We start from the raw sequence: 16193 nt of genomic DNA, 5'->3' as shown, positions 1-16193 counted from the left end.
ATTCAACTATTATTGAAAAATTCAAACCTGGATATGTCAGTCATATTATATAGACATAGCACCTTAATAAATAAATGCACACATATGCACAGTCCCGTGCATCCACCCACACATCCAAAAGTCAGCTCATGTAGCAGTCCATACAACCCCAATTCTCCCCAACTGAAAAACCTAGGCCTCTTTTATAGGCCAATAGAAGTAATTCACCACAGCTACAGTGAATAGGGCGGCCTGTAGCGTAGTGGTTAAGGTAAATGACTGGGACAGGCAAGGTTGGTGGTTTGAATCCCAGTGTAGCCGCAATAAGATCCGCACAGCCGTTGGGCCCCTGAGCAAGGCCCTTAACCCTGCATTGCTCCAGGGGAGGATTGTCTCCTGCTTAGTCTAATCAACTGTACGTCGCTCTGGATAAGAGCGTCTGCCAAATGCCAATAATGTAATGTAATGATTATAATCAATCGCAGCCATACCTGTCTGCACAGCACCTTAATATTCCCCTCCTGTCACCACACAAACACACATGTGCATGCAGGCACACATGCATAGATGTAAACAAATTCAATCTCTTCACACACAGACACACGTTAAAACAATGAGTTTAGTTTTTTAATGTAATTTGTGCATTTTTATGTAATTTCTGTTTTGTTTTCATGTTATTTAAATATTTTCACCCACAGATCCACCTCCACATCATTCACACAGACAAATCATACATGCATGTATCTGCAGTCATGCACCTACACAGATACATTTTTATGATGTCTTTTTCCACTAAAAATTAAATAAAGAATATGAATTGTTCAGAATGATGTTTTGCTGTCCAGTTTTACCGGCCCATTTTAGCTTAACAGGTGGCCCATTTTACCTGATCACAGTATGCTTGTACAGTATGCTGGTTTTGTGTGCTCTAGCGACCTCACCAGGAAACATGTCACCTAGGGTCACATCCATTTCAATGACCACCTTCACCACACCTCACCTTAAGTCAAACCTTCAAGACAACTAATAGTCATAATAATAACAATCAAGTGATTCACTAGGCTACCTAAATAACTCATAGGAAAATGTAGGCCTAAAAGGGTGTGACGATTCTGGAATGACCGTAACAGCATGAGCGATGAGCATTTCAATGTGGCGACATTGGCTCAGGAGGTAAGAGCAGTCTTCTGGCAGTCGGAGGGTTGCCGTTTTGATCCTGAGTAAGACACCCAAGTCCCAAGAAGAAGCATACATTGTACAGCGCAATATAAATGCCAACCATTTACCATTCCAAGTTAATTTTTATGTTCACTCACTTCATTTTGTGCTGCAGCACGCAGCAAAAAATAGACCGACGCATAAAACAATGCATCAATCTGCGAGTGCATCGGCAACATGCTCTATCAGCAGCTGCTGTAAATACGCACAATCTGCTCCCATTCATTTTTTTCTACTTGCGGTTTCTGCAGAGGTGGTGTGGTGATGTTGATAATATGTGCACAATTTCCCTATGCAAATAAAAATAAATGTCTCACTGTCTAATTTGGAGATCTTATTATATCTGATGATACTGAGAACTTTGCGTATTGTATTTGATAATCAAGGAAAGTTGCGGAATATTTCTGCCACTGCATAGTGATACAACTGTTTTTTATAAATGTAATGTGCCATTTAAGGCTAAATCCTGCAATGAAATCGCATTGCATAGCTCTCACCACCCTCAATCGGTGCAGGTTTTCTATTGTTCTTAAATGTAGCCTATAGGCCTATCAATGCCATCAAACAATTCACTGAATAATCAAGACCAATATATGACCTATCACGATTAATAAATAATCATGACAAAGAGATAACTAGTACACAGCGCTTGTATTTGATCAGTACGCTACCTTTTGCTTGGTTTGACGTTGGGAAATGCTGATCTTGACCTCTCTTAACTTAAGGGTGAACTAAAGAGATACTTTCATTACGAATGTGTTTGGGCAACCCACATTATTTTAGTAGCCATTTATGTTTGCGTGTCGGCTGGTTGTTGGTTTTAGAAAATGGCTAAGGTTACAGAGTAGTCGTGGAAACGTTTCTGAAAATCTCATAAAACTGAAAGGTGGCACGATTCGCAGTGTCAAAATCAATTATATTCACACATCTAATGCACATAACTGTAAAATTATTGAAATAATATGCAATTGTAGCAACAGTAACAAGTCCATCCATCCATCCATCCATGGTCACCCGCTTATCCGGAGTCGGGTCGCAGTGGCAGTAGGCAAAGCCGGGTATTCCAGGCGTCCCTCTCCCCAGCAATGCATTCCAGCTCCTCCTGGGGGATCCCGAGGCGTTCCCAAGCCAGGAGAGATATATAATCTCTCCAGCGGGCTCTCGGTCTACCTCGGGGTCTCCGCCCAGTTGGACGAGCCCGGAAAACCTCCAAAGGGAGGCGCCCGGGAGGCATCCTGATCAGATGCCCGAACCACCTCAATTGGCTCCTTTCGTCGCGAAGGAGCAGCGGCTCTACTCTGAGCTCCCTCTGGATGTCCGAGCTCCTCACCCTATCTCTAAGGCTGAGCCTGGCCACCCTACAGAGGAAGCTCATTTCGGCCTCTTGTATACATGATCTTGTTCTTTCGGTCACTACCCAAACTCGTGACCATAGGTGAGGGTTGGGATGTAGATCGAGTGGTAAATCGAGAGCTTCGCCTTCCGGCTCAGCTCCCTCTTCACCACGACGGTCCGGTGCAACACCCGCATTACTGCTGATGCTGCACCGATCCGCCTGTCGATCTCACGCTCCCTTCTACCCTCACTCGTGAACAAGACCCCAAGATACTTGAACTCCTTCACTTGGGGCAAAGACTCGTTCCCAACCCAGAGGGAGCAATCCACCGTTTTCCGGCAGAGAACCATGGCCTCGGACTTGGAGGTGCGGACTCTCATCCCGGCCGCTTCACACTCGGCTGAAAACCGCTCCAGTGCGTGCTGAAGGTCATGGTCCGATGAAGCCAGTAGAACCACGTCATCCGCAAAAAGCAGAGATGCAATTCTGAGGTCACCAGATCCTGAATACCACAAACAGGACCGGTGAAAAGGGGCAACCTTGGCGGAGTCCAACACCCACTGGAAACGTGCTTGACTTTGTGCCGAGAATGTGGACACAGCTCTCACTTTGGTTATACAGGGACCGGACAACGGCCCCGGTACCCCATACTCCCGCAGTACACCCCACAGGGTTCCCCTGGGGACCTGGTCGAAAGCCTTCTCCAAGTCCACAAAGCACATGTGGACTGGATGGGAAAACTCCCATGACCCCGCCAGCAACCCCGCCAAGGTAAAGAGCTGGTCCACTGTTCCATGACCAGGACGGAAGCCACATTGCTCCTCCTGAATCCAAGGTTCGACCATCGGTCGGAGCCTCCTTTCCAGCACCCTAGAGTAAGCTTTCCCAGGGAGGCTTTCCCAGGGAGGCTGAGGAGTGTGATACCTTGATAATTGGAGCATACCCTCTGGTCCCCCTTCTTGAAAATGGGGACCACTACCCCGGTCTGCCACTCTGCAGGTACTGTCCCCGACCTCCACGCGACACTGAAGAGGTGTGTCAGCCAAGACAGCCCAACAATGTCCAGAGCCTTCAGCATCTCAGGGCGAATCTCATCCACACCCGGTGACTTGCCACTGAGGAGCTTTTTGACTACCTCAGCAACTTCCGCCAGGGATATAGGTGTAGATTCCCCCAAGTCTTCAGGCTCTGCATCTTCCATAGATGATGTGTTGTTCGGGTTCAGGAGCTCCTCAAAGTGTTCTTTCCACCGCCCGACAATATCCCCAGTCCGGGTCAGCAGTTCTCCTCCCCTGCTGAAAACAGCCTGAGACAAGCCCTGTTTTCCCTTTCTGAGTCGTCGGATGGTTTGCCAGAAGTTCCTCGAGGCCAACCGAAAGTCCTTCTCCATAGCCTCCCCGAACTCCTCCCATACCCGGGTTTTTGCTTCAGCGACTGCCGAAGCCGCAGCCCTTCTGGCCACCCGGTACCTGTCTGCTGCTTCAGGGGACCCCCGGGCCAGCCAAGCCCGAAAGGCCTCCTTCTTCAGTTTGAGTTGCGAATCTGTCGTTCAAAGTTTTGCTACAAACAACATGCAGTTGTGAGGCAGCAGGATTCCGGGGGCAAAATGCACAGCTCTTGACATTACAAAGTTTTGGCCCAAATGCTCCAGGAAATATCCTGTCAGCACGACTGACCCTAAGCCACACCGATGTAGCGCACAGCAATGTCACACATGCAAGGCTGTGTTGGTTGAAACCTGAGAATCCAAAGCAACACTACGTGGTTTATGATTTTGAGTGTTGGCAGGACCATGGTGAGCACATCGCGAACTACATATGCTGTATTGATTTTAACGGGAAGGGTTGGGTTGCAGATGATGAAAAATGTGTAGGCTAGTCTTTTTCAAAGAGTATCGGACTCCAAAGTACAAGGGTTACACATTCATTGCACATAATTCAAAGGGTAAAGACGGCTACCTACTGATGCAATATTTAATTAAACAAGGCATAACACCACACATAATTAGTTTAAGGCAGCAAGCTCATGTGTATTACTGATGATGCTTTTGAACAGCGGTATATCGATTCCCTCTGTTTTCTGACCATGAAGTTGAGTGCCATGCCGGCAGCTCTAGGATTTATCGATTTTAAAAAAGGCTACTTTCCCCATTTCTGGAATAAAATCAAGAACCAGAATTACATTGGCCCGTACCCACTACCCTTGAACTATGGTGCTGATACAATGATGGAAAAGGAGAGGGAGGAATTTATGCATTGGTACGCTACCATGTCTGGAGGGGTGTTCAACTTTAGAAGAGAAATGGCTGAATACTGTCAGAATGATGTTGTCATTTCGCGAGAAGCTTGTTTAAGGTTCTAGATTCTTGGGAGCACGGGTCTGGACCCTTTCCAGTGCATAACTACAGCCTTGGTATGTATGATGCAGTTCTGCACAAGTTTCTTAGCTAAAGACACTATTGCTGTAACATCCCCGACAACTATATCCAGCAACAAAAGTCATTCTCCACACCAGGTATTCAGTGGTTAGAATATCTGAGCCACCGTGACAATGTTTTCATACAGCATGCTCTGAACTGGGGGAGGTTAAGATGGGCCCATACTATCGAGACGGATATTCAGAGTTCGCTGGGGTTTGTACAGCATATGAAATGGCTGCTTTTTACCACGGTTATGCAGAATGCTTTGATTCGAACATCGTTAACCCTTTGACAAAAGTGGTTTTTGCCGATATGTATCACACGTTCCTAGAGAAAGTTGATACTCTACGTAAAAAACCTACAATCTGTTGTAATGTGGGAGCACGAATGGGTAAAACTCAAACAGGAGAGGCCCGAGGTACAGATGTTCCTGCGAGACTTAGATTATTCTGAACGTCTAGAACCGTGTGATGCTCTTTTTGGAGGGCGAACTAATGCGCTACACCTGCATTACAAAAGTGAAGAAGGTGAGTAAGGGGCGGTGTCCACAGAAAGGGTTTTTTTCATGGCAGAGCGCTTTGGACATTAAAATCAAAAAATTCCCAGAGCACTCCGCCAAAAAACGCTAGCCGCCAAGAGCGCTAAAGTGCTAGGCGCGGTGCTGGGAAGAGGAGCGCGCCTAGCGCGTCTTTAGCATAGAAATGAATGGCAGAAGGGTGCTGGCAGCTCAAAAAACGCTTTCTGTGGACACCGCCCCTAAATACATTATTTTGATTTCACAAGTTTATACCCATTTGTGAACAAGACCAAAGTGTACCCTCCTGGTCACCCCATCATCATCTTCAGCGACTTTGACCCGATCGAAAACTATTTTGGTTTGGTCAAAGCCCGGGTACATCCTCCTAGACTGCTTTACTTACCAGTATTACCATACAGGGTGTCAGGGAAATTAATGTTCCTGCTTTGCAGAATGTGTGCGGAATCAGAGCATCAAGGTGTTTGTGAACACTCTGACAAATGGCGTTCGCTCACAGGGGTTTGGTGTACCCCCGAATTGATTCAGGACCTTGATAAAGGCTACAAAATTGATAACATTTTTGAAGTTTGCCATTTTCCAGAACAATCTGATACTCTCTTTAGTCTCTTTATTAAAACACATTTAAAGGGGAAACGAGAAGCATCAGGCAACCACTTTTGGGTTTCTAGTGATACTGACAAGGATGCATACATACAGAGTTACTGGGAGGGTGTCTGCCTGGATCCAAACAACATTTTGGTCAACACAGCCAGAAGACATATATCAAAGCTGTGTCTAAATTCGTTGTGGGCTAAGTTTGCGCAGCGAGCGAGTCTTCCAAACACAACTTTGATCCGTGATCCAGCAGAGTTTCTGCAATTCATGTTTTCAAATGAACATGCCATCTCACATTAAAATGTGGTGTTTTACTGCCACCTTGTGGTTTCTTTTGAAATAAGCTTGTTCTTCATTTGAAATGTTTTACTGGTCAAGAGTTCAAGCCAAAACAGGAAGTAACTTGCAATCGTTCAACTTGCAATCATACAAAACTCGCTGTTCGGTAGAAATCATAAACTCTTCTAAAAGACGTTCTTGCCTTGAGAAGGCTTTGCTTGTAAGTATTAATAATGAAACTATATTTACGAGTTGCTGTGTGCTCTGATGTTAGCTGTCTGTCTAGTTGGGCAAACGAGCGCGCAATAAGGACAGAACAGTAAAAAAGCAACCTGCATGGCGGGCAGAACTATTCGAAGAGAGTGATCTTCAGCCACGGCCCTTCTCATCATCTTCACCACTGCTTACGCTCGGCACACAGCAACATTGAATGATGGAAACACGAAGGGGAGAGGAAACAGCTTGGCAGCCCACTTCAGAGACAAGGGGTCTCATTCATGAAACGTGAGCAGAACGAATTTGTGTGTAAAATGTGAGTAGAGGGAAATTTACGGGTTTTTGGCATTCATCAATATTTTAGTAGCTCCGATCTTTTCGTAGCTACTAACAAAATCTACACCTGCTGCTGACCACGCGTAGTGATATGAACATGACAAACAATTAAAAAATATAACACATTTAGTTAAATGAGTTGGCAAGGTTTAAGATCCAGATTAGGTTTGTGATTGTGAATTGTGAATTATCTATGTAAATCGACTCAATAGATTACACATTCTTTCTACATGTTGAATGATAATAAAAAAGAATATATATATATATATATATATATATATATATATATATATATATATAATAATACAATAATAATATACAATATATACAAATATACAATAATAGGCTAAAATCACAAAAGGGATGTAAACAATTACCATATCTGGGTCACTCAGGTGATGTCAATTCTAATTAAACTTCCCACAATATAAAAGGCCTTCAGTCTTAGTTAATGGTAACAATGGCTGACCTTGCGCTCTTGCATGATTTGGCGCAATTAAGACGCTGGAGAGAGAGGTATTTCAGGGATCGGGCAGATATGTTGGCTGAGAGTGATGAATGGTTGATTAGTCGTTTCTGACTACCAAGACCAATTCTGTTGCAGACTGTTGCAACATTTTGGAGCCTAATCTGACAAGGCCAACACGACACAGCCATGCCATCCCTGCACATCTACAGGTACTATCTGTGCTTGGTTTTCTAGCCACAGGGACCTTCCAGCGCGAGATAGGTGACAGGTCCGGCATTTCGCAACCAACTATGAGCCGCATCCTCCCTGCTGTGCTCAATGGTATTTTAAAACTAGTGCCAGAGTACACCAAATTTCCCTATGACGCACAACGGCAGGTAGAAGTGATGCAGGGATTCAGTGCAATTGCAAACATGCCAGGTGTCATCGGTGCCATAGACTGCACACACGTACGCATCAAGGCTCCATCTGGTGATGCATTTGCTTACATAAACCGGAAAAACTTTCATTCCGTTAATGTGCAACTGATCTGTGATGCAAAGTGTGTGCTGTTAAACGTTGTGGCACGGTGGCCTGGTGGGATGCATGATGCATTTATCCTGCGTAATAGCGCAGTTGGCACGCGTTTGGAGGATGGAGCTGTGAGGAACAGCTGGCTCATTGGTAAGAATATAGCCTGCCTATACAATTGCACTCGCCAGCTAGAAATATGAGACAACGTTTGTTTTTTTTGTTTTATGTGTGGCTCTTTTTTCTTTTGAAAGAAACCTTTAATAAATCTTATTTGAAAAATGTTTAATTTACGTTGGCTGCAAACTGACTTATTTGGAGCTATTAAGATTCAAATAATTTGAAGACGATGCATACAAAACTGCAGTGGGCTATATGTTATCCATATCCTTTCTTGAAATGAATGTTAAATAGCTCTACATTCCGACACTGATATCCATTACGCACAATATAACATTACTGGTTTCCCGTTTCCACTTCATTCAATCCGAAGAGAAACCCCCACAAATGTTCTGTTTGTTTGGTGGGACTGTACGACCTAGGTTAAACTAAACCACTAAGCTAACAGTGATGGTTTTCAGAATGTATTATGATACAACAATTATCACCTTACCATCTGGGTTTGATGTTGTCTCCAGTAGAGGCATGTCGGTGTCTCCGTCAGGTATAATTCCTGACAGAGAGGTCTCCCCAATAATGCCAGTGATGCGCTCGTCAGCAGGTGATATTTGTGCCTGATGCATGTTTTTTGTGTGCGCTTATGCGTTTCTTTGCCTCCAGTTTCATGTCAAACCATTTACGTTTCACCTCGGATATGGTTCTATTGTCTACAGAGGCAACATTAACAGCATCTGTCACATCCTTCCAGGCGTTCGCTTTGCCTGTCCCTGTCACAACACCACTACTGATAGAAGAAAAGAAAAAAAATTTCTTGACTCCACTTCACCCAAAATGATTTCGATCTCCGCTTCGGAAAAGTTTTTTTTCTTTCTCTCTCTTTGCTTGTGCCATGATGACTGATAGGTCGACTGGATGCGTCTACACCTCCTTATATGGTAATCATTGTCTATTCATTTATGCTAATTGCTGATTACCGGGAGCGCGCTTTCACTTTACGATGGATTGGCATTCATGATCATACACACGAGTTTACGATCAGATCTGAGTTTCCCGCGGCGTTCATGAATCCGGAGTAGGTTTTTAGTAGCGTGGAAGTTTATGTGCAAATCTGCACATAGATTTACTAACGTTTCATGAATGAGACCCATGGTCAGTTGTGGCGGCTTGTAGCGTAGTGGTTAAGGTACATGACTGGGAGGCACAACGTCAGTGGTTTGAATCCCGGTCGAGCCACAATAAATTATCTGCACAGCTGTTGGGCCCTTGAGCAAGACCCTTAACCCCACATTGCTCCCCGGGTGCTGCACTGTGGCTGCCCACTGCTCCTAATAACTAGGATGGGTCAAATGCAGAGGCCAAATTACCCCATGGGGTTCAATAAAAGGTATATTATTATTATTATTATTGAAAGTGGAGGCAGCCCGCGCACAAGCTGAATACGTTAAAATGGAGTCAGACCTTATGATCGAGTGAGCCCAATTAGAAGCTAGAATGAATACCCTGAAACATGATAAGGAGGTGGTGGCAGCCATAGCGGAAGCCACCGCGCTCGAAGCAGCATCTGAAGACGGTGACCGCAAATCAGTCATTCAAGAAGTTGAAGAAAGAACACGACAGTATGTTGCGCGGCAGCAATTGCAATCAGCTGAACGTGTTAAGCCAGATACACAGTACTTTTTTCCAACTACTCATGTACTGAAACCAGGGTCCCCCACCAGACAGCGCCTGACCACACCCATGACCCATTTCGTTGGTGCGGGGTTTGAGAGCGATATGAGGCTAACACTACCCTGGCACACCAATACTGCACCTCATCACATTCCTCCAGTGCGACCTCCAACAGGAGCGGTGAAGACCTCGTCCAACGGAGACATTCCAAGGCAGCCACGAGATGACGATGCAGGGATTAGTGATGTGGCAAGATACTTGGCACGCCGAGATCTCATCACCTCCGGCCTCACAAAGTTTGACGACTGCCCTGAGAATTATTGGGCGTGGAAATCTTCTTTCTTTAATGCTACAGATGGACTACATCTCAGCTCAAGTGAAGAACTTGACCTCCTTCTCAAGTGGTTAGGGCAAGAGTCCGCAAAGCATGTCAAAAGAATAAGCAGTGCATGTAGGTCTGCCCTCTGCTGGACTGAGGAAGGCTTGGGAGCGCTTAGAAGAGTGCTATGGGTCTCCAGAGATAATTGAAAAGTCACTCTTTGACAGACTCACAAACTTCCCAAAGGTCAGTAGCAAAGACCCTGTGAAGCTGAGAGAGCTCAGCGACCTCCTTCATGAGATTGAAGCGGCTAAAGAAGAAGGCTACCTGCCCGGCCTGTGCTATTTGGACACTGCATGGGGTATTTCTTCGATAGTAGACAAACTGCCACACAACCTCTCACAGGGCTTCAAGTACAAGGCCACACATGGTGTAACATTTCCACCATTTTCATTCTTTTGTGACTTTATCTCCAAAGAGGCGCGAGCACGCAACGACCCGAGTTTCATACTCCTAACTGCCGGCATGGAGCACCCCAAGTCAGATGCCGCGGTCAAGAAACCATACAGGAGTTTTGTGTCGGCCCACAAGACACATTTAACAAAAGAGAAAGACAAGCAGGAAGGTTCAGGTCACAACGCAGTGCCCTCTTCACAAGAAGCCACACCCCCTCAAGTGCTGCAGAGGCTTCCGCAGCAAACCCATTGATGAGCGTAAGGCCTTTCTTAAGGACAATGGTGTGTGTTTCAGGTGCTGTGCCTCGACAAACCACATGGCCAAGGACTGTAGCAGTCATCAAGTGCAGAGAGTGTGAAAGTGAGCGTCACATCTCTGCTCTTCATCCAGGGCCGCTGCCACCACTTCCTGGGTATGGCGGGGAAGCACAATCTTTAATACAACCAAAGATGACAACAAAATAGGGCTCTCTGTTGAAGTCAGACTCTTCTTAGAGGTCATGAACAGAGAGATGTACATGGACAGTGCCAACAGCTGGGTGGCACCACTTCCATTCAGAACACCCCGCTCACACTTACCTTGCAATCGAGACCAGACCCTCACACGGCTGGCTTCTCTTCAACGCACTCTGGAGAAAAGGCCCGAAATGAAGAATCATTTTGTCACTTTCATGCAAAACATTTTTGATCGTGACCACGCCGAGCTAGCTCCTCCACTCCAAGATGGAAAAGAGCGTTGGTATTTACCCATCTTCGGGGTTTACCATCCACAGAAGCCAGGCCAGATCAGAGCGGTCTTTGATTCAAGCGCAAAGTGTCAGGGCGTGTCACTCACGTCCTCCTTTCTGGAGCTGACCTAAATAACAGCTTAATAGGAGTTTTGCTGTGCTTCAGGCGTGAGGCCGTAGCAGCAACAGTGGACATAGAACAGATGTTCCATAGCTTTGTTGTACGAGAAGACCATAGAGATTTCCTCCGTTTTTTCTGGCGCAAACACAATAACCCTGCTAATGACATCTGTGAGTATCGCATGAAGGTTCACGTGTTTGGCAACAGCCCATCCCCTTCAGTTGCTATATACGGCCTTCGACGTGCTGCGGCTCACGGTGGAGAGGAGTTTGGGTCAGATGCACAACACTTCGTTGAGAGGGAGTTTTATGTGGATGATGCCATCAATGGCGAAGCCATTGATCTGCTAAAGCGTACACAGAAAATGCTCACCACATCAAACATCCGACTTCACAAAGTCGCATCTAACAGCAAGGAAGTGATGGAAGCATTTCCTGCCGACGACTGCGCCAAAGGGCTCAAGGAGCTAAACTTAGATGCTGATGCCACACCTATTCAGCGAAGCCTCTGCCTGAGGTGGGACCGAGTGAAAGACACTTTCACCTTTCAAGTCACTGACACGGTGAAACCTTACACACGGAGAGGCGTCCTAGCCACCATCAATGGACTCTTTGATCCATTGGGATTTGCTGCGCCAGTTACTATTCAGAGAAAGATGCTGCTGAGAGAGCTCTCATGCAAGCACCTCGATTCGGACTGCCCTCTACCTGCAGATCGGGAAACTGAATGGAATACATGGAGAAACTCTCTCAGTGATCTCCAGCAACTACAGATTCGGAGACCTATTTAAGCCGGCAGCAGGAAAGAGCTGCACGTTTTCTCAGACGCCTCAGTGAAAGCTATCGCAGCCTTTGCCTACCTCAAAACCAATGACGCAGAAGAGAAGACTCACATCGGATTTGTCTTAGGAAAAGCCAAATTAGCTCCACAGTCTGCCCACACAGTCCCGAGGCTAGAATTAGGTGCTGCTGTTTTAGCCATAGAAATAGCAGAAATCATTATCAGCGAACTGGACATTGTCAAAGGTCCTGCCTTCTTGTTGCAAGCCAAAAGAAAACCGGACACTGAAGCATACAAACTTGTTGAACGCAATAAGACAGAACAGTTTCCTTAAGCCACCAAAATACAGCAATGTGTTCATAGTTGCATTCACCACCGCATATGCCCGGCTCAAGCTTTGTTCATCATGGACAAAATGCCTGACAGAGCTCTGTGTCACGACACAGACTCCATAATATTTGTGACCAGGCCCGGTGACTGGGTCCCTCCTCTTGGAGACTTTTTGGGTGAGCTGACCAGTAAGCTTGATCCGGGGGACCACATTGTTGAGTTTGTCTCAGCAGGGCCCAAAACGTATGGTTATAAAACACTGCTAGGTAAAACTTGCATGAAGGCTAAAGGTATAACCCTGCACCACTAACACACAAGTTGTCCATCTTTCATCCCTCACAGATTTGGTGCAGCATTATGTAAAGAACCGAAATGGTATGGCCCGAGAAATTACAACAACCACACAGCAAATTGTTAGAAATAAGAGAGAGTTCTCTCTGCACAACCCCACAGTTGGCACAATTCAGAGTGGTGTATAACAAAAGGGTCCTGCTCCCTGATTTCAAGACCTTGCCATATAGGTGCTAAATCTGTGTTTTGGGATGACGGCTCCAACATCCTTTTTCATGCATTATCGCAGGCCCATCAAACCGTGGAAAAAGTGTTTTTGTGAAAATGCTGTTGTAAAATTGGGTAGGGGTAAGTATTGCTAGAATGGCTCACCAGTCTTTCCCCCAGTGAAACATCCACTTGGGAAAAAAATGGGGAGTAATTAATAATCCCCACATTGTCAGCTTGTGCAATGTCACTCCCATCTGCGTGGGTGATTTTACGCGTAAGTATAAAAGTGTTACCCACTATACAGAACTTTAGAGGGCCAGTGTCCGTAATGGCGGCTAGGGGTGGTACCTCCACATAGATGCTCTTCTCAATGCTTGTTTGTGTATATGGAACAGCAAAAAGATCCAGTTCTGACTTCATGCATTCCTCTGACATGTTGTGTATGCAGGCCATTTTTAAAAAATGTATCGGTTTAACTTTGTTGCCTTCTTTATGTGCTTTTTCACCCTCCTCTTGTTTTTAACAACTGCCCGTCTAGGGCTTGACACTCTCTGTTTTTTAGACCTTCTAGAGACACGCCCGCCTGGAGGTCTTTTCTGGCTATGTTGTGTCATTACCATGAGCCCTGAGCCACCCTGCCCATCAAATTGGTGACCACATCCTTCGCTATGTTCTTAGCTGCTGAGGCCAGATGTGGTCTGGCTATGTTGAAACCTTTCTTTAGTAGCGGTAAAGCCATTCTGAATAAACCTAAAAAAAAACCTCCCAGGCCGCCACTATACATAACACTCCCACCGCTAAAGCCTGGCAACCCATTACCCGCTTTTGTTGTATAATATTCTACATATCTGTGCGGCCAGGCACGTACCAGGCCTATAGGCAGGGGATTGAACCTTTTAAACACGTTTAAAAAACACAAAGATCTTCACTACCCCCCTCACAGAGGACATTATATATTTTTATATTTTTATATGAAAATGTATTTCTAAATTAAAAAATCAAAAGGGGCGGGACATAAGCAATTAATCATCCATCAAACTGAATAAAACCCATTTTGACACATACCATATCCAATTATCTTCTGTGGTCTTCTGCTGTTGTCGCCCATCCACCACAAAGTTCAACGTGTGGTGTGTTCTGAGATGCTTTTCTGCTCACCACAATTGTACAGAATGGTTATCTGAACTACTGCAGCCTTTCTGTCAGCTCGAACCAGTCTGGCCATTCTCCATTCACCTCTCAATAACAAGCTGTTTCCGATCGCAGAACTGCTGCTCAATGGATGTTTTTGGTTTTTTGCACCAGTCTGAGTAAACTCTAGAGACTGTTGTGCATGAAAATCCCTTCTGGCACCAAGGCATCATGCCACGGTCACTGAGATCACTTATCACATTTACCCCCCCATTCTGATGCTTGCTGTGAACATTAACTGAATCTCCTGACCAGTATCTGCATGATTTAATGCATTGCACTGCTGCCACACGATTGGCTGATTAGATAGTCACATGAATAATAGGCGCACACTAATAAAGTGCTAATTTGTTTCATGGAAGTGAAAAACTAAATTTCCAGGGTGAATGGTAACATAATAACAATAAAGTTACCTTTGAGGAAAATAGTTTTATTCTTTCACAGGAAATGTAATTTAAAACTGTCTAAAAGTACAGTAATACAAAGTGAGCATAAACAATTTTTCCAGAGTTTATTCCCACAGTCTATGTTATCCAAGTTATTCTAAACAGAAGGTGGGAACATTATGGCTATGAAGCTGGAAACACAATGAGACTGAAACTGCCGTATCACTGATAATATTACAGACACCAACCAGGAAAACCATTGGCATTAATTATAGTTATTGCAATCATACTACTCAGATTAATCACATTCATATTTGGCTCATCAATATACATATTATACGTGATTGATGAGCCAAATATGAATGTGATTAATCTGAGTAGTATGATTGCAATAACTATAATTAATTTCCTGGTTTTATATATATGTATATGTATATGTATATGTATATGTATATGTATATATGTATATATGTATATATGTATATATATATATGTATATATATATATGTATATATGTGTGTATATATTATATATATATTGTGGCGCCCCTGCTCCTGCATGTTGCGCCACGTGGGTAGAGAACCCCAGAAGGGCCCGCACAACGCAACCCTGCAACCGTTACGCATTGGGAGAGGTATGCGAAGGGGTTTATTTTCCTAGGGAAGTGATGGGGAGATCAGCACCATGGAGAGAGAACCCTCTACCTGCAGTCCAGGACCCCGGACAGCGCACGTAAGTGAACACTGTGGAAAACTACTGACTCAGCTGCAGCCCTTTTCCCTAATGAGCAGGGGAAGATATTTAAGGCGCGGCCGAGGCTGTAAACGGAGTCGGTCGGCGCCTATGCTGAGGAAGGAAGAGCAGAGGAAAGATCCTCTGCCGTACTGACCTGGAGGATTGAACCTAAAAGGAGGCCCCACCTTTACGGACACGTGAGGATAATCGAGCACCCTTACCTTACCCTATCTCTGTGTGCTTCCCCCAGCCCTGACGCGGCCCAGGAGGGAAGAAGGAAGGAGGCCCTGAAGAATACCCCGGTCTGGGAAGAACCTAATTTAGTTTTGCCTCAACGGCCCTTTTATTTTCTCCCATTTTTCTACCCTTGCCCTGAGGGGGGGCGCTATCAGCAATACCCCAACAAAAAAAAAAAAAAGAAAACAGAAAAAATAAAAAGACTAATTTTTTCTGGATATTACTGATTCCTGTGTCTTGGATTTCAGCTGGGCCCACCCACGGCCTCAGGATCTACCCCGAGGCACCACAATATATATATATATAATGGGTATAAAACCAAGTCTAGTGCAGAAAAACAGCCAGATTAAGTTTTTTTTTTAATAAAAAATGTAACCGTAAGGCATTTTAGCTGCTGTGGAGGGTTGTCAGGGCCCTATGGTTAACAAACTCCCCAGTTCTATTTACTGGATCTCATGACACCATTAATATGAAAAAGCAGGCCACAGAGCTTGCAGGAAACCTGTATCTGGGTGGGGGAGGGGTTGCCAGGATAACGATTCAGATGATATGATAAGGTTGCCCAGCCATCCATGGCACTTTCTACAGGGCTGCCTGGTGGGCCACTCGATGGCCGACAGTCGTATGGCAGCTGGTTGCTCCATCGTCAGGTTGATACGCTGGTGGGTGGAGGAATTCTTCTGAGGTGGCTCATGTTAGTGCAACATTACACAACATTACATAATCAT

Source organism: Conger conger, chromosome 3, assembly GCF_963514075.1.
Source record: "Conger conger chromosome 3, fConCon1.1, whole genome shotgun sequence".
NCBI classification, from domain to species: domain Eukaryota; kingdom Metazoa; phylum Chordata; class Actinopteri; order Anguilliformes; family Congridae; genus Conger; species Conger conger.
This window is presented reverse-complemented; position numbering follows the sequence as displayed.